Below are 20,336 nucleotides of genomic sequence, written 5' to 3' on the forward strand. Positions count from 1 at the left end.
CACCCTCAAGAAATTTACTAGGCATAGGGTGTGGCCAGCACAAATTCCAAAAGATGAGGGTAGGACAGGATTGGGAAAAGCAATGGTAATATCATTTGGCATGAGTAGCCAATAAGTAACCACTGAAACACTTTAAGTAGAGCATTGATGTGATTAGAGCATCATATTAAAAATATTTGTATTTTAAGTTTAATATGAATTCATATGTAGAGCCTATATCAGATTACAGGTCATCTTGGGGAGGAAAGGAGAGGGAGAAAATTTGAAACTTATGGAAATGAATGTTGAAAACTAAAAATAAATAAACTAATAAAAATTTTAAAAATAATTTTTTTTAAAAATTATATTTTGCAAAAAAAATTTCAGAAAGAATTCCCTTCTCTAGCATTTATCTCTGGGAACTCCTAATCTGTCACTTTTCCAAAAAATGAAGGTTCTATTTATCCCTTACCTTCATTTTCAGTCTTTAAACAAATTGTTTCCATTATAGAATACTCAGAATAAAAAAAGAAATAATTAAGTCAAAAGAAGTGCAGATTTTGAGACGAAGCTAAGGAAGTCAATTATGGATATCTTGAGTTTGAGATTTCAGTGGGAGACTCTTGTGGAAATGTCCTGGAGGCACTTAGTGATATACATCTGGATCTCAGGAAGAAGATAAGGGAAGAGAATATAGATCAGAAAGGTGATTGTGTCAAGGTGATAGAAGAGGCCATATGAATGAATGAGTTTGCCAAGGGAGAGAACATAGGGCTAGAAGAAAGCTAATAACAGAATGAGCTTAGAGAAGAAAATAAGCCATGAAAGCAAATTGAGAAGCTTCGTAATTTCTCTGTCTCTCTCTCTCTCTGTTTGTGTCTCTTCGTGTCTGTCTCTGGCGCATTCTGCCTTTCTCTGTCTCTGTCTTCTCTGTTTCTACCTGTCTCTATTTTCCCTCTATCTCTCCCTATCCCTTTCTCTCTGTCTCTCTCTGTCTCTATTTCTCTATTGAGTCTCCCTACCTTTCTCAGGTAGGAAGTGAGGTAGACACTCATGGACCCAATGCTGATCAGCCCAGGAGGTTTTTCTGACCTAAGCTGATGCACCCCTCCCAGGCAGCCTGGTGGATCTCTGCTCCCACATTGGGCTCTCAGTGTTATTGCCAGACTTAATGTAAACATCCAAGTAATCTTTTCTAGTACACAGAACACCCAAACTCAAACTATTCACCAGCTTCAGCTTCAGCTCCTCTAGTGGAAGGCATTATAGATGTGTGTCACCATGCCCAGCCTTCATGTTTTCTTGACCTCACCAAGATGCCTATCTATTATCATTGCTCTTATCAGGATATCAATCCATCTTCTCTTTGGATTCTGCATCTCAATCAATCAATGCCAGGCACTGTGGTAAGTGCTGAGGATACAAAAAGAAGCAAAAGACAGTCCCTGCCCTCAAGGAGCTCATAGAATAATTGGGATTTTCCTGCTGTACATTACTTCTTTATGACTTCATATTTATAATTTTTTTTGCAGTCTCCTCATACCCACTATGCATCTCTCCATCACTTTGTTTCATTGATATCAAACTTCAGTTGCTCAGAGACTATAGAGTTCCATAAATCACTTTGGCTCTGGGGCTACAAAATAATCCTTACTGTCAAGAACCTTACTGTCTACTAGCTGTACAAGTCAATGAAGACAAGTGATATCCCTAAAGCTAAAGAAGGAGAGAGCAGAGTTGTGCTGAATCTTGTCATTAAAATATCTGGATTTGAATTCAGCTGCACCATCTTAGACAAATGACTTAGCCTCTCTGGGCCATAGATTCTGCATCTGCAAATACCCCCAGCAGGTACTGATGGGTTTTTTCCAACTGTATTGTTGTTCCATTGTCCAAAGTGGTAGTTATAGCAAGTATAAAGCATGTGGCATGGAGAGACTGTACTTTCCAACAGTTCTTGGGGCCGTGATTTCCAGGAGATTGAATGGGAGCCCACATGGCAGCATCATACAACACAGACACTGAATGTGAGTCCTTCCTATGCAGAGAGAAGCTGGTGCCAGCAGGAAGAGATGGTGGCAGTAGAGAGAGATGTGGCAAGGGAAGCAGGTTATACAGGCTTGCCCTTGGCAGCCTCAAACTCTGGCATCCCGTTTGGGCCCTAATGATAGTTACAGGAGACTTAAGTCTTTGTCCATTTGAAGGGAAATCAGCACTCAATATATTCTTTAACCGAGACTGGAAAGGATGTGCCTGACCTAAACTGATGCACCCCTCTCAGGCATCCTGGTGGATCTCTGCTCCCACACTGGGCTCAATGCGTTATTGCCAGACTTAATGTAGACATCTGATTAATCTCTTCTAGTACACAGAACACCCAAACTCTGACTATTCACCAGCCTCAGCTTCACCTCCTCTAGTGGAATGGATTATAGATGTGTGTTACCATACTGCCACAGCTGCTGATGGATCTGCCTGCCTCAAGTCTCTCCCCACTTCAGTCTATCCTCCTTTCAGCCACCAAAGTGATTTTCCTGAAGCACAGGTCCAACCACATCACCCCATCCTTCTCGGTAAACTCCAGTGGCTCCCTATCACCTCTAGCACCAAATACCACATCCTCTATCTGATGTCCAAAGCCCTTCATAACGTAGCCCCCTCCCACCTTTCCAGTCTTCTTACACCTTACTCCCTCCATGTACTCTTTCACCTATTGATACCAGACTCTGTGATATTTCTGAAACAAGATAATCCATCTCTTAACTCCTGGCATTTTCTCCGGCTGTCCTCCATGCCCAGAACATTCCCCTTCCTCCACTTGGACTACTAACCTCCCTGGTTAGCAAACTAAAATCCTATTTTCTACAGAAAGTCTCTCCCATTCCCTCTTATTTCAAGTGGGAAGCCATTGTTATTTTCTATTTATCCTGTATACAGCTTGTATATGTGTGTGTGTATATGTATATGTGTACATACACACATATACACATGCACACACACACATGTTTGTTTACTTGTCACCCCACCTTAGATTGTAAGCTTCTTGAGAGCAGAGATTGTCTTTTGCCTCTTTTTGTATCCCCAAATACTTAGCACAATGCCTGGCATACAGTAGGCACTTTACAAATCTTTGCTGATTGACTAGATGTGATTCAGAATCTTCAATAGCCATGCCAAGAGTAATCTGACACCATTCCTGTCCTGCTGTGTTGAGGAAACTCAAGGATTAATTGAGGGCTTGTCTAGCACTTCCCTGGAGATATTTGGAGCTAAAAGTTATTTGGTATGGGTCCAGAGAATGTTTACTACACGATTCAATTTCTTGTTATTTACCATGCTTTCTCATTCCATTATCTTTTGCCCTGAATTCCTATGTCATCTAGCATGGTCTGGCATAGAGATATATTAATTGGGGCCTGGAGCCATGAATATGAAGAGAGTGTAACCCAAATAGTACATGTAAATACTTGCAGCATCTACCTCACAAATATGTTATAAGAGCCAAAGGAGATACTGTATGCAAAGCATTTTGTAAGGTTTAAAGATGCATGTTAAGTAAATATCTCTTCCTTTTCCTTATCACTGATCTCAGGGAAGGAAGTTGTCCTTTCTGCATTTAGAGGACAGCTTTATCTCTACCTACCTTTTTGCTTCTTTGTTTCACTATCTATGCTTTCTTCACAACTCCCAAGGTGGATCATTGTCTTTATTAGTTTAGGTTCCTTGTCAATAGATTTGAAATAATTCCTTCTAGTTTCTCCCTATTTCCTGCCCACTCCCCAACTCCTATATCTTCCTCAAGGCCAGACTTATTTCTCCTTCTAGAAAATGACAGAGTAGGTAGGAGCAACCATAGAGTGCAGAGGGAAAAGAAGTAGGGGAGAGGAAGGGAGGAAAGGGAGAGGAAGGGGTGGAATTCACAGGATGGAGGATGGGAGAACAGCATGTGTATACCATCTTATAGACCATTTTGTCTGAGATAAACCCTGCAGATGAATCTCCAGATGGTGAGAGATACCCAGGAATCACTTTAATGTCTTTGAAACCCTATACAAAATCATGTCAGAAAATTCATTTTTCTTATTCTCAGGTCTACATCACAACTCAAAGTACTTTTTCTAGTCTTTTGGACTTGGTAAAAAACAATACGAAGTGATATTAATATAGCATCTGACATACAAAATCTCATTTGAGCCTCCTAACAATTCTATGAGACAAGTATTGCAGGTATGATTGTTCTCATTTGGGGAAGGAAACAGCCTCAGAGAAGAAAAATGAGCTGTCCAGTAAATAACCATCAGAGGTGAGATTTGAACCCCAGTCTTCCTAATTGCAGGTCCACATTAGTATAATTAACTCAATTTATTTTGGCCAGTGCAAAGAGCCCCGGGCTTGGAATCAGGCACCACATTCTGGCACCAACTCTTATTAGCTTTGTTACCTTGGGCAAATCATGACACCAATTTGAGCCTCATCTATGAAATGGGAATCGTAATAAGAGCTGAAGAACACATCTCCTTCTCTCCTATGATGTTGCCAGTCCTTTGGTACAGGCCTTTATGACACCATGCCTTGAACACTGCAAGAGCCTGCTCTTGGGTTTGCCTGCCACAAGTCTCTCCCCACTCCCCACTCCAATCCATCTTCTGTTTAGCCACTAATGTGATTTTCCTGAAGTACAGGTCCAATCATGTCACCACCTTCTCCCCACCCCACTCAATAAACTCCAGTGGTTCCTTATTGCTTCCAGGAGCAAATGCAAAAATGTTCTCTTTGGCATTTAAAACCCATAACTTTGTCTCCTCCTACCTTTTCTGGTCTTCTTATACTCTACCCCCTGTATGCACTCTTCTATTCGTTGACACTGACTTTCTTGCTATTTCAGTATCAAAATATACACTCGATCTCTTGGCTCTGGATGGTTTCTCTGGCTGTTCCCCATGCCCAGAATGCCCTCCTTCCTCATCTCCTCCTACTGGCTTCCCTGACTTAAAGGCCCAAGTAAAATATCATCATGTATGGTAAGCTTTTCCCGATCCCTAAATTCTAGTGCCTCCCTTCTCTTAATTATGTCCTTTTTATCCTGTATATATCCTGTTTATACATATTTGTTTGCTTATTGTCTCTCCCTAGATTGTGAGCTCCTTGAGGGCACGGACTGTCTTTTGGTTCCTTTTGTATATCCAGAGCTTAGTACAGTGGCTGGCAATTAGTAGGTGCTATTGTTGACTAAATTGTTGTTGTGGAGTCATTTCAGTTGTTTTTGACTCTTTGTAACTCCATTTGTGGTTTTGTTGGCAAAGATACTCCTTCTCCAGCCTATTTTAAAGATGAGGAACCGAGGCAAGCAGGGTTCAGTGGCTTGCCCAGGGTCACAAAGCTGTGTGTCTTGGGCTGGATTTGAATTCAGGAAGATGACTGATATTGACAAGCATTTATTAAGCACATGCCATAGTAGGTACTATGTGCCAGGCAGTATGCTAAGTCCTAGGGATAAAAAGAAATCCTGAAACAGTCTCTGTCTTTAAGGAACTTCAAGCTCATGGGAGAAACAACAGGTGAGCGGCCATGAAATGAAAATGAAAAATATACAGTATAAATATATATTTGTATATGTATAAATATATGTATACAAATAAATATATATCTCCAAGTAAATTGGACATAAACAACAGAAGGAAGCACTAGAATTAAGGGGGGCTGGGAAAGGCTTCTTAAAGAAAAGGAGATTTTAGCTGAGACTTGAAGGTCGGTTGCATTGTCAGCCTCACAAGAGTTGTGTGAAAAGTACTTTGGAAACCTGGAAGCCCAAGGCCAGCAGGAACCCAATTAATAATAATACTGTGATCTGACTTGTCTATAGAACTTTAAGCTTTACGAATCACCATCCAAACATTATCTCCTTTGTTCCTTACCATGATTGGGTGAGGTAAGTAGTGTAGGTAGGCTGGTATTTTTAGCTTCCCACTTCCATACATTCCATTCACATTAGAGAGTGCAGCTGTGGTTGACCATTCTGACCCAAGGAAAGACAACATCCCTGCCCCACCCCAACCTCCCACTCGCACCCAAATCCCCAGTTTTACTAATTACAATTAGAACCTCCCCCACCCATCCTAAATATGTCCTTTGTGGGCAGAAGTGAATGGATAGTCTCAGCTGCTTGCTTCTAGCAACACAGCTGATGGGCTTGAGAGAAACCAAAATAAATATTAGGAAGGGAAGGCTGAAATCTGAAGCCCCAGAGGTAAATACAGAGGTAGCAGATTTCCAAATTGAATTGTTCCCATAGGTTTTGAGCCCTGTGTCACTTCTCAGAATGGCTAATCCTTTTTTGGAGGGGTTGAGGGTGGGTGAACAGGAGGTTGGGGGAGAAAGCCAGGTTAGTTACAGGGACAAGAAAGAAGAGCCAAAGACTTGATCAGGCATGACCAGTTTTAATCCTGCTCTTTGTACAATGCCTCACACATAGTAGGTGCTTAATAAATGCTTATTGATATTGATTCTCACATTCATAGACAAGTCATTGAGCTTCAGTTTCCCTTATTTATAAAATGCAGATAATTATGTTTGTGTCACCTGTAACCTAGGGTTTTTGGCAAGAAAGTGTTTTGTAAACTTTAAAACCATAGAAATATGAGCTATTAGCACAGAGCTTGATGCACAGTATGTGGTTACTAAATGATAGTCTAATTGAATTAAACAATTGAATTGTCAGAGAATCAGCTATGACATAATAGAGACTTGGCTTAAGGTCACGGGTCCTGCCACTTACTGGCTGTTTGACACTTGACAATCTACTTCCCCTTCTGATCCTATTTTTTGTAGTTTATTTTTAACCTGACGTGATTTCATCGGAATAGGAAATTCCCCCTGCTTCCTTCAAGTTCCAACTAAAAGCCTTCTTTCTCCAAGAAGCCTCTCCCAATTCCCCAAATGCTAATGCCTTCTTTCTGTCCATTATATCCAATTTATCCTTTATGTATCTTGTTTGTACATAGTTGTTTCCCTCAGTAGACTGTCAGCTCCTTAAGGGAAAGGACTGTCTTTTGCCTTCTTTTAATTATTTAATTTTAAAAATATAAAAAGCAAAACAAAAAAAAAGGCAAAAGACAGTCCTGACTTTCAAAGAGCTTACAATCTAACGGAACAGGCAACAAGCATACAAATGTGTACAAACAAGCTATATGTAGGATTGACAAAAAATAATTGAGAGGGAAGGCTCTATAATTAAGAAGGGTTGAGAAATACTTCCTGCAGAAGATGGGATTTTAGTTAGGAGGTGGATCTTGCTAAGTTTCTGCTCTTTAAGATCCAGAACTGGACAGGGTCCCTGGCACTTATTTGTCTGAAAGGAGGCCAAAGCTTATTTCTTCACATCCAGGCACTCCCTCCCTCTTTCTCTCCCATTGTTCAATAAACGTTTGATGAATAGTCCTTCTAGGTTGTGATCACTTATTTATTAGTCCCAATGGGAGATGCAGAGAAATATGAGACAAAGATCCTACCCACAAAAAAGTTTGAAGGCTTCTTTGTCAGGACAAGGAATCAACAATAACAACAGCCACAACCTATGGAGTGGGTGAAGCCCATCTTTCACCCTCTCAACCTCCACATTTCTATACCCTTTGAGACCCACTGTGATCCTTTCAACCAGCTTTTCACTTTATTCCTCTGAACACCTCAACCCAGCCCCATTTAGGAACCTGATCTAAGGAAGGGACCCTATAAATTCATATACACTAAGGTACAAATAACTGATAACCTTCAACTCCAATGTATGACCAACCTTACATTGAATATATGATCTCTTTTTGAGCAATCAGTAAGATATCATTCCAGGCATGGTGTTAGAGTTCATATAGAAAGACAAAAATAAACCAATTTCTGTCCTAAAAAGCTTAGATTATATAGCAAGAAAAACAACATGCACACATGTATATAATAAATGTCTATTAATTAATGGGGGGGAGGGGAAACTAATGCCTGGGGAGATCAGAAAAGGTCTGATTCAAGAGGTGCCATTTGAGCTAAGTTTTGAAGGAAGCTAGACATTCTTTTTCAATTTGTTTTATTCTGAATTTAAGAAATAGGGGCAGCTAGGTGGCGCAGTGAGTAGACCACCAACCCTGGAGTCAGGAGGACCTGAGTTCAAATCTGGCCTCAGACACTTGACACACTTACTAGCTGTGTGACCTTGGGCAAATCACTTAATCCCAATTGTCCTGCCTTCCCCCCCTCAAAAAAAAACAGAAATAAAACAAGCATTTCTATAGCATAGTAGAATAAGAAAAAAAATGATTCCACATGAAACTGCAGATCTATTTTGCACAACTTGCTATTCCTTTTAAATATATAATAAAGTTGTCATGCAGCTTTTTTTTTCCTTTTTTCCCCTTCCCTCTCCCCACCCCACCCTAGAGATGGCTACCATTAGATACAAATATGTGCATATAAATAAATATACATATATACATATGTAAAAATTTTTCTATATATGCTTCTATTTATCAGTTCTTTCTCTGGATGCAGATAGTGTCTTCTTTCATAAGTCCAAAGAAGGGGTCCTACCAAACTCCTTTCATGAAACAAATATGATACTGATGCCTAAACCAGGAAAAGTAAAAACTGAGAAAGCGAATTTTAGACCAATTTCATTAATGAATATGAGTGTAAATATCTTAAATAAAATACTAGCTAAAAGATTATAACAATATATTACAAAGATTATACATTATGCCAAACAGGATTTATACCAAGAATGTATTAACATAAGGGAAACCATTAACATACTTGATTATATCAGTAATAAAAGTAACCAAAATTATATCAATAGATGCAGGAAAAGCTTTTGATAAAGTACAACACTCATTTCTATTAAAAACACTTCAAAGTATAGGTATAAATGAATTTTTTTTCTTAAATTGATAAGAAACCAGATTCATTCTAGGCCGAAACAAGAGCCAGTGTAGAGTTATTATGTGTCAGGCATTATGGTAAGTCCGGAGGATCTGAAAAAGGCTATTACTCTTGAGGACTTTACATTTAAAGGGGAAGATGACATGCAAACAACTATGTAAAAACAAGAGATATAAAGGATTAATAGGGAATAATCAATAGAGGAAAGGCACTAAAATTGAGAAGGGTTGGGAAAGGCTTACTGTAAAAAGTAGGATTTTAGCTGGTTCTTAAAGGAAGTCAGGGAAGCTAGAAAGCAGAGATAAAAAAAGGCATTAAGGCATGGAATTTTTGCAGGATGGTAATCTGTAAGAAATTTAGAGAGCTCAGCTGAAGCCAGGTTATGAAAGGCTTTAAACGCCAAACAGAGAAGTTTGTATTTTAATCCTCAAGAAAGGAAGGAGCTATGCGAGTTAACTGAGCCAGGGAGTGATATGGTCAGACTTAAACTTAAGGACTATCACTTTGGCAGCTATGTAGAAGTCAAATTTGGGAGGGGAGAGATCTGAATTAAAGAGACCTCTTACAATAATCCAGATGAGAGTTAAAGATTGCCTGGATTTGGGAGATGACCATGTGATAAAACAGGGGTATTTGTATTCTAACAGCAGACAAATGTCTACACATGAAGGAATTATTTAGAGACAAGAGGGTCCTTCTCAGAGGTCCTTAATCATGCCAAGTAGACAGTTCTTCACTCATATGAAAAGTCTCCAGAATGAAATTCCAATCAAATGGAATCCCCCTTCTATGGGCTTAATTCAAAATAGTAAAAAATCAGTGGAGACTGGTATAGATTTGTGAAGTTTTATACTTGTGATAGCCATTAGAATTGCCTCAGTTTCTTCAGCTGTAAAATCCCTTTCAGCTCTATCATTCTATAGTCATAATCCCAGGAACCTATGGTCCTAACACATTTCATAGTCTTTACATTGACTTGGTGTGGAGGGAGGAAGGGTGTTCACTTGGGCTCGCCAACATGGATTCACATCACCTCCAACAAAAACCAAAACCTCTCTGTTTAGCTTGGTCAATGTCCAGCCCTAGAGAGCTCTGAGAACAAGGCCTCAGCTAAATCAGAGGAGGAAATAGGGTTGATCCGCTTTGTAAACTCTTTGTTGGCTTAAGAAGTCGGCAGAGTTGGCAGATTTATTAATGAATAAATTGTTTTCAAGAATCTCGAAGATGTAGGGGAGCTCAGAGGCTATCCATTCCAATCTGTACATGTATTAGAATCCCCAACATGAGTTACCCAACAGTTGTTCGTCCAGCTTTTGATTGAAGACCTCTCCACCACCGGAAGGAGAAGCTACCATGGAGGCAACTTGGTCTACTTCTGAATAATTATAATGTTTCCAAAGTGTTTTTTTTTTTCCCTTACATAGGACCAAATTCTTCCTCTTTGTAATTTCTACCCATCACTTCTGGTTGTGTCCTCCATTAAGCAGCAGAATTTGCCACATGACAAGTCCCTCAAATACTTGAAGGCATGTATCATGTCATTCTTAAATCTACGGCCCTGACAAGCAAGCAGCTTGCTCTTTGTACTTTCTTTGGTAGCTCCCCAAGGGTATCATATGACTGTGTGCACAAAGGGCTCTTCATTTAATTCACACTTACTGACTTGAACATTGTAGGGAAATTTAGAAAATTTGATCAAGTGCCTGCTAGATGCCAGGCCCTGCACTGGACCATGCAACAAGATTTAAATATAATTGGAAATTATTGACCAAAGTAAATAAAAACATAATAGAACATTCCTAAATCTTAAATTCAAGTTGAATAATCCCAGCCCTATTTTGACCTCTATTCACATGACATAATCTCTGGACCTCACCACTCTAGTCACCTTCCTCCGAATATTCCTGAGCCTTTCAATGTTCTTCCTAAAGTGTGATATAGAGAACACAAAACTCCAATTTGATCTAATCAGGATGAAAGACAGATGACTCCCTTCTGAATATCATGCATATCTTAATTCAGCCTAAGAGGGTATTCACTTTAAGGACTACCATGCCCCACTGTTGAGTCATACTGAGCTTGTAATTCACTAAAACTACAGGAAAATTTTCAAAAGGACTATTTTCTTTCCAGGCCCTACCCCCATCCAATATTTGTGAAGTTTTGTTCTGGGTGAGGTGGGTGGGGGGGGGGGGGTGCAGGGAGGAGTTGTTTTTATTGTTTAAATTCCAATTATAAGAAATTGCCTTTATTACCATTATGGTCATATTGGTCTAATGTTTGAACCAATAACCTTGCTGAGATTGATTTAGACTCAGACAATGTCATCCAACATGGTAGCTATTCCTTTCAGTTTCACATCCACTGAAATTTGATGAATTTATCATCTAAGTCAAAGATAAAAACTAAAGAACTACAGAAGAGAAAGGATAACCATGGGGAAATTGCCTAGGGGGCTTCCATCATGCTGACATAAGCATTTTGAGGGAAAGTAAATGGTTTGGTTTGGTCAGAAAATAAAAGGAAATCGAAGGGAAGGGGTGTAGGATAAAGTGAGAAAAATTGAGACTGGAGTCATTACTCAAAAATGTACACTACTTCCATGTTCATGAACTCTGAAATTCCCTTATCTGTTCACAATCTGTTATTAATCCACATCCTCCTCTGCCTTGGAACTCCAAACCCAGTTCTTTGTCCTCAGAATAACTTCCAAGCCCTTGACACCTTAGTTCTTTCCCAGGCCATCACCTTTGTACTGGTGGCATTCTCCTTCCTTCACCCGCTTTACTACTTAGTGAAACAGTTCCACTTTATACTGTCCTCTTCATTTGTATGCTTTGCCTCCTTACCCTATGGCTGATTTTGCCCTTCTGTGACTTAGACCAGGATTAATTCCACCATCTTCTGCCTTCATCCCTACTCACATGCTGAAGAATAGAACTAGAGAAGATCATGAAAATGTGCTGACTGGATCTACTACAAATTAACTGGGCCTTCACCACAGCAAGAGGTGACACCTCTCTAACTGACTCTATCCTATTCACCAGTGTTTTTTCTAAACCTTTTCAGCCCTTCTCAAACCTTCTATAGATCTCCCTTGTCCCACCCTTTCAGCTGAGAACTTTGTCTTTTACTTCTTTTTTAATAGTATTTTATTTTTTCCCAATTACATGTCAAGACAATTTTTGAGCATTCATTTTCACAAGATTTTTGAGTTCCAAAATTTTCCCTTTCTCCCTTCCTCCCCTCCCCTCTTCCTAAGATGGTAGGCAATTTGATATAAGTTATACATGTGCCATCATGTAAAATATATTTCCATATTAGTCACAGTTGTAAAAGAAGAAACAGATCAAAAGGGGGAAAACATGAAAAAGAATAAAGTAAGTGAAAAAAGTATGATTCGATCTGCATTCAGAGTCCATCAGTTCTTTATCTGAATGTGGGTAGCATTTTCCTTCCTGAGTCCTTTATACTTGTCTTGTATAATTTTATTGCTGAAAAGAGCTGAGTCATTCATAGTTGATCCTCAAATGGTGTTGCTGATACTGTCTACAATGTTCTTCTCATTTCACTTTGCATCAGTTGTTACAAGCCTTTCCAGGTTTTTTTCCCCCCTGAAATCTGCCTATTCATCATTCCTCATTGCACAATAATATTCCATTACATTCATACACCACAGCTTCTTCAGACGTTCCCCAACTGATGGACATTCCTTCAATTTCCAGTATTTTGCCACCATGGAAAAGGCTTCTATGAATACATTTTTGCACATGTAGTTCTTTTTCCCTTTTCATGATTTCTCTGGGATACAGACCTAGAAGTGGCATTGCTGGATCAAAGGGTATGCACAATTTGGTTACCCTTTGAGCATAATTCCAAATTGTCCTCCAGAATGGTTGTTGGATCAGTTCACAACTCCACAACAGGCCATTAGTGTCCCAATTTTCCCACATCCTCTCCAACATTTATCATTTTCCTTTTTTATCATATTAGCCAATCTGATACGTGTGAGGGGATAACTCAGAGTTGTTTTAATTTGCATTTCTCTAATCAAAAGTGATTAGAGCATTTCTTCATATGCCCGTAGGTAGCTTTGATTTCTTCATCTAAAAGCTGCCTGTTCATATCCTTTGACCATTTATCAATTGGGGAATGGCTTGTATTCTTATAAATTTGACTCAGTTCTCTATATATTTGAGAAATGAGGCCTTTATCACAGATGCTTGCTGTAAAGTTTGTTTCCCAGCTTTCAGCTTTCCTTCTAATCTTGGTTGCATTGGTTTTGTTTGTGCAAAAGCTTTTTAATTTAATACAATCACAATTTTCTATTTTACATTTTTTAATGCTCTCTATCTCTTGTTTGGTCATGAACCTATAACTCACTTAACTTCTCCTTTAAGAATTTGAATGCATACCACTTGGTATGCATAGTATTGACATTACTTCATTGTCCATGACACCTTTTAGAAAGATGTAGTTTCTTTCCTCGTCTCTTTTAATTTGGTCTGTTTTTTGCTTTTGCTTTACCAAGATCAGGATTGCTGCCCCTGCTTTTTTGTATTTCAGCTGAAGCATAATAGATTCTGCTCTAGCCCCTTACCTTTACCCTGTGTGTATATGTCTCTCTGCTTCAAGTGTGTTTCTTTTAAACAACAAATTGTAGGATCCTGATTTTTGCTTGCCTTTTATTTCACTGAAAACATTTGATGCCATTTGCCAAGAGCTTTATCTTCTACCCTCTTCCTCATTTTACATTCCCTAGATGCCTCCTGCCACTATTTGCATTCTACCTCATTTTCTCCATTGGATTGCCCCCTCTATAATTCCCACTTTATCACTTATCTTCAATTATCTTGTATTGCTCCATGTCTATTGGCTGCTTTCTGATTGCCTCAAACGTGTCCATATCTCCTCCATCCTCAGATAACTCTCTAGATCCATGCATCCCTACTAGCCATTATCTCTTTGTAGATAAACTCCTTGAGAAGGCAGTTTACAATAGGTGCCTCCATTTTCTTTCTTCTCATTCTTCTCTTAACTCTACCCTCTGGCTTCTGACTTCATCATTCAACCAAAAATGCTCTCTCCAAATTTACCAATGATCCCTTAATTGCTAAATCCAATGGCCTATTCTCAATCTTTTTTTTTACTTCTCTGCAACCTTTGACACCATTGGCTACACTTGTCTCCCTAATTTCTTCTCTAGGATTTCATGACATTAATCTGTCCTGGTTCTCCTCTTCCCTGACTCCTCATTTTCTTTAGCTAGATCTCCATCCAAGTAATTCCTGCTAATTATGGATTTCTTACAGCACTCTGTCCTGGGTTCTCTTCTCTCTCTGTATTATTTCACTAGATGAAATTGAATCCCTGGATTCAATTATCATCTCTATGCTGCTGATTCTCAAATCTATGTATCCAGTCCTAACATCTTTACTAATGTCCAATCTCTCCTCTGAAATTGTGTATCAGACATCTTGAACTTCATGTCCTATAGACAGCTTAAATTCAACATATCCAAAACTGAACTCATTTTCTTTCCCCCAAACCCACTCCTTTTCCTAACTTCCATATTATGATCTTAAGGTGCTACTATCCTCCAGTCATCCAGGTTTACAACCTAGGTTTCATGTGCAATTGTTCACTCTTTCGCACTCTGATTCCCATATCCAATCTTTAGCAAAGGCCTGTCATTTCTAACTTTTTACAATATTTTCTGAATACCCCCTTCTCTCCTCTGAAACTACTGCCATTCTAATGCAGGCCCTCATCACCTTCCACTTCAGCTATTACAATAACTTGCCTGTTCATCTCCCTATCACAATTCTCTCCCCACTGCAATTCATCCTCCACTTAGCTATCCAATTAATCTTCCTAAAGCACAGGTCTGACCATATCTCCCCTCCCCATTCAATAAACTCCAGCTTCCTTATCACCTCCAAGATTAAACATAAAGTCCTCTATTTGAGCTTTCACAACCTGGTCTACCTCTTCTTTTCCAATTTTCTTATATTTTACCCCCATGTCCTTTGATCTAGTCCTAGCCTTGCTTTCCTCAAACAAGACACTCCATTTCCTGACTCCAAATACTTTCACTGGCTGCCCCTCATGCCTGGAATTCTCTCCCTTATCTCCATACCCTGTTCCTAGCTTCCTTCAAATCCCAGCTATAATACCCCCTTCTACTTGAGGACTCTCCTGAAACCTGTTAATGCCAGTGCCTTCCTTCTGTTAATTATGTCCAGTTTATCCTGTATACAGCTTGTTTGTATATGGTTGCTCGAATGTTGTCTCCCCCATTACATAGTGACCTTCTTAAGTGCAGGGGCTATCTTTTGCCTTTCTTTGTATCCCCAATGCTTAACACAGTGCCTGGCACGTAGTAGGTGCTTAGTAAATATTTTTGATTCACTACCTTCCATATGAGTTCTTTCTTGTTCCTTCCATATGCTGGTGCCTCTCTTCTCTCCCAGATTACCTTATGTATGCGTGTGTGTGTGTGTGTGTGTGTGTGTGTGTGTGTGTGTGTGTGTGGGGAGAGAGAGAGAGAGAGAGAGAGAGAGAGAGAGAGAGAGAGAGAGAGAGAAATGAGAAGGATGTGGGGAAAGGAATAAGCATTTATATAGCCCCTATGTGCAAGGTACTATATTAAGTGCTTTATTAATATTATCTCATTTTATCCTCACAACAACCCTGAGAAGCAGGTGTTGTTATTATCCCTATTTTACAGTTGGGAAAACTGAGTCAACAGAGATTAAGTCACTTGCCCAGGGTCACACTGCTAGTTAGTGGACAGATTTTAACTCAAGTCTTCCTGACTCTAGGTCCAGCATTCTGTCCACTATACAATCTAGTTGCTACCATATGAATAGTAGATATAAATATAGATACATATAGAAATCAATATTGTACATCAATTCACGTCTATACATGTTATTTCCCTTGATATAATGTAAACTTTTTGAATGCAAGGCTTATTCTATTTTTGTCTTTGCATCCTCAGGACACAGCACAGTGCTTGGCGTGCTGGTACATGGTAAATGCTTGACAAATCCCTGTTGATTGATTGGTGGATATTCTTGTATTGTTCAATGACTACTTAGTTTTGTCTTCTTAAGTAGAATATATTCATTTTTAGGAAGAAGACCAGGGATTGTACTTCCTAACGATCTTTCCTCTCTTCTTCTCCTCCTTGATTGTTGATAACATTGATAGCAAAGTCTCTCCTTTAAGACTCTTATGAAGACTAATCAATGTGTTTTAGAAAAGGCCTGAGTCAATGAGGAGCCCAGAACTCAGTCCCAGGGCTGTTTATGAAAGTTAGTGAGAACTGCTCTCCATCAGTGATAGAACTAATTTTTTAAAACTACATCCCAGAATCATGGAATGTCCATTCAAGGTATTAGCTATCCTCCCTAGCTTCATGGCATCCACGAATCTGGTCCATCCATACCTTTGTCACAGGCACTGAGAAAATTTTTGAACAGCACAGGGAAAGGGACAGGTGTAGACACAGTTAGATAATGCAGTGGAGAGAGCCCTAGACCTGAAGTCAGGAAGACCTGAATTCAAATATGACCTCAGACACTTATTAGCTGTGTGAGCCTGGGCAATATTTGACCTCTGCCTCAGTTTCCTCAGCTATAATAAGGATAATAATAGTAACTACCCCCCAGGATTGTTGCAAAGATAAAATGAGTTGAGACAGTATTTGTAAAGTGCTTTGTAAACCATAAGGCTCCGAACAAATGTTATTTGTTGTTCAAGCTGTCATAATCCTTGCTATTATCCTTTCCATTTCAGGGCCTTTTCATGGATCATTCTCTAGGCCTGGAATGTCTTCTCTCTTCACCGCTATCTTGTAGAATTCCTCACTTCCTTTGAGATACATTCCTCTTCATAATTCTCTGCCTCTTTCCACAACTTCTTGTGTTGTCCCTCACTAATTTATACTGAAATACCTTATATCCATTTTGTATATATATATACTCTACCTATGTTAAAATATGTTCATGTCTCTTTCCCCACCCCAGCTCCAATGGAATATAAGCTCTTTGAGATCAGGGATTATGTTTTTGTTTATAGATTGTGCTTCTAGCACAGTCTTCAGTAGGCAATTAACAAATGCCTGTGGGTTCCTGCTTCCTACCTCCTGATAGAGAAGTGATGGATTTAGAGTGCACACTGAAAGAGTTTTTTTGTATTTTCAGACATGGCCTATGTGAGAATTTATTTTGCTTGACTATACATATTTTTAAAGGCGCTTTGTTTTTCTTGCTTTCTAAATGTCAGGGCTTCAGGAATGAGGCAGGAGGGAAAAATGTTGACCAAAAGTAAACAGAATAAAATCGAATTTTTTAAAAAAATTTGCCAAGAATAAAAAAAAAATGAATGTATGTTGGTTGATTGCTTAATAGAATGTTCAGTTTGAAAAGGAACTTAGAACATAGAATATTAGTATTAGAAGGGAACTTAGAAAAGGCCTAATATGGTTCATTCATTGTGCAGAGAAATGTAACTTACTTAATGGTGCATAGCTCATATAATTCATATAAAATTTGAACCTGGGTCACCTGACTCCCAGGCCAAGCCAGTTTCCATTTCCCAAATTCGACTCTCAGAGTTAAAAAGGTATGTAGATGCTTAAGAGACAGTTGCATGCAAAAAATTGTCCTTAGCTTGGTAAGAGTCCTCAAAGAGAGGAAGTACCACCAGAATGAGGGGTCATACTTGGTCAGGTAGAATGAAAGGAGACTCAGGTGCAGGTGCTCCCATCACCAACCTCACCCAAAAAAAACACCAGCATATAGGTGAAGTCTTGTGTTGTAGACTCTGGGGCTTCTCATGTTTCAATTGGTATATATGAGAGAAGGGGGGGGGCTCTATGATGGTGTTTTATATCCGTGATGATAATTATTATTAGCACTTATATTCATAGAATAAGGATTATAAAGTGAAATTTTATATATGCGTGTATAAATATATATTTATATATATAAAATACACACACACATATATACATATGTATACATAGATATACATAATCATATTTAAGCCTCACTAAAACACTATGAGGTAGGGACCATTATTACCTTCTTTTTTACAAATGATGACTGGAAGAGATTAAGTGACTTGCCCAAGGTCATGGAGCAAATAAATGCTAATGGCAGGATCTGAACCCATGTCTACCTGACTCCAAGTCCAGTATTTTCTTCACTCAAAAGTCATCCAGTCTAATACCTTTACTTTACAGATAAGGAAACAGAAGCCTTCTATAATCTGCCTTCCCCCCAAACTTTCTAGTCTTCCTATACCTAAATCTCCCCCAGAAGTTGTAGTTTCATGGTGTGCTATGAGGTTGTCTAGAAAGAATTTACAAACTCAGACCATCTCCAACCCAAGCAAAGGTATTTATTGAGAATTACACCTTTCAGGAAGCGGGCTCAGTTCCATGAAAGAACTGGAAGTTTCAGTAAGGCAAGGCAGGCAATTTTATAGAGTATATGATGCTGATTATGCAACAGAAAATATGAATATTAGAAAGGCAGGAGGGGTTTCTCAAGGGATTAGGCAATAGAGGAAGGTCTCCAGCCTTGATGGAACTGAGCATGCTGTTTCCCATAATACATATAGAAAAACCCATGGGGGAGGGGCATGTATGTGTGTTAATGGTATCACAGTAAGTCTCTCTATGTCATAAGTTCACCTAAAGAACAGATTTTGCTGTTACTATGAAGACACCTACTTAGCAAAAGTCCCTTCTATTGTTTTGGGGTCCACATCCTGGTGGTGTTGCTTTCTGATTGGCTCGCTACTGTGATCCTGTCTAAGACTAGATGGATATGATTGTGGTTGAGTGCATGGACACACCTGCTGTTTCTGTGAGGAATATGAGGAAATTGAGTCCGAGGGTGGGGGCAGTGGCTAGATTGGGGATGGGGGCAATGGCTAGATTAGGGCTAAGGGCCTTCAGTGTGGTTAAAGCTGGATTGTGGAGTCAAATCAGGAAATGCCTGCTATTCAGTGAGGCCCATGAGAAAGTTAGAATATTGGGGCTGGGGGCAGCTTTATTAGGATTCTGTCATACACAGGTGCACGTGCGCGCACGTGCGCACACACACACATCCATATCTACATCCAGTGACAGTGAGCTCCTTGTTCCTAGAACAAAAAATTCCGTTTCCCAACTCTGGGCATTTTCACTTAGAATGCTCTCCATTTCCTGACTTCCCTGGCTCCCTTCAGTTGTTGTTGTTCAGTCATTTTAGTCACGTCCAACTCTTTGTGACTCCTTTTTGGGGTTTTCTTAGCAAAGATCCACAAGTGGTTTGCCATTTCCTTCTCCAATTCATTTTATAGATGAGGAAATTGAGGCAAACAGGGTGAAGTGACTTGCCCAGGATCGCAAGCTCAGAAATGAGATCAGATCTGAATTCAGGAAGAGACATCTTTCTGACTCCAGACCCAATGCTCTATCCACTGTGCCACCTAGCTGCCCTGGCTCCCTTCAGATTTCAGCTAAAATAATACCTTCTACAGAAAGCTTTTCCTACTCCCTTAATTCTATCTTTCTGTTGATTATTTCCGACTGATCCTATATACAGTTTGTTTGTACATAGTGGTTTTCATGTTGTCTCCCCCATTAGACTATGAGCTCCTCAAGAGCAGAGACTTTTTTTTGATCTCTTTGTATCTCCAGAGCTTAACAGGGTATCTGACAATTAGTAGGTGCTTAATGTATGTTTATTAACTTCTTGTTGTTCCTTGCCCAAGGTCACACAGGGAGTAAATGCCAGAGCTAGGATTTGAATCCAGGTCTGATATTAAATCCAATGACCTTTCCAACTTATCACACTGCATTCCAATTATTCAGTACAACTTCAAGAAAACTCAATTTCAATTGTTTTTATAGAATCAATCTTAAAATCAAATGCCACTACCTTCATATCTGTGCAAAGGAATGTCAGCAAATAAAAACCTTTAAGCTGCCTGTTGATATTACTCAACTGTGTTAGCCTTGTCCTGAATTTGTTGTGTGACCTTGAATGAGTCACTCTGAGGGACTCTTTAGTTTCTTCTGTAAAACAGGAATAATGTATCAGAGGAATGGGGGCTGATTCAACTTTTATTATTGGTATGTTTTGAAGAATCCATCCTCATGGCCACACACTCTAGTTATCCAGCCACTGTTCCCCGTTGGAATTCGATGACACGGTGGAAAGAACTCAGGAATCAGAATCAGAACACCTGACTCACTACCTGTGTAACCTTGGATAAGTCTCTTAACTTCCCTGAGGCTCAATTTCTTCTTCTATAGAGTGAAAGAGTTAAACCAGATCAGATGACTGTTAAGGTCCTTTCTAGCTCTCCATCTGTGGCTATGTGGCCTGTTTTTAGAAGCAAAATGACATCAGAAAATCCTTCAATACTATTGAAAG

The sequence above is a fragment of the Trichosurus vulpecula genome, chromosome 1 (genome assembly GCF_011100635.1).
Source record: "Trichosurus vulpecula isolate mTriVul1 chromosome 1, mTriVul1.pri, whole genome shotgun sequence".
Lineage (NCBI taxonomy): Eukaryota > Metazoa > Chordata > Mammalia > Diprotodontia > Phalangeridae > Trichosurus > Trichosurus vulpecula.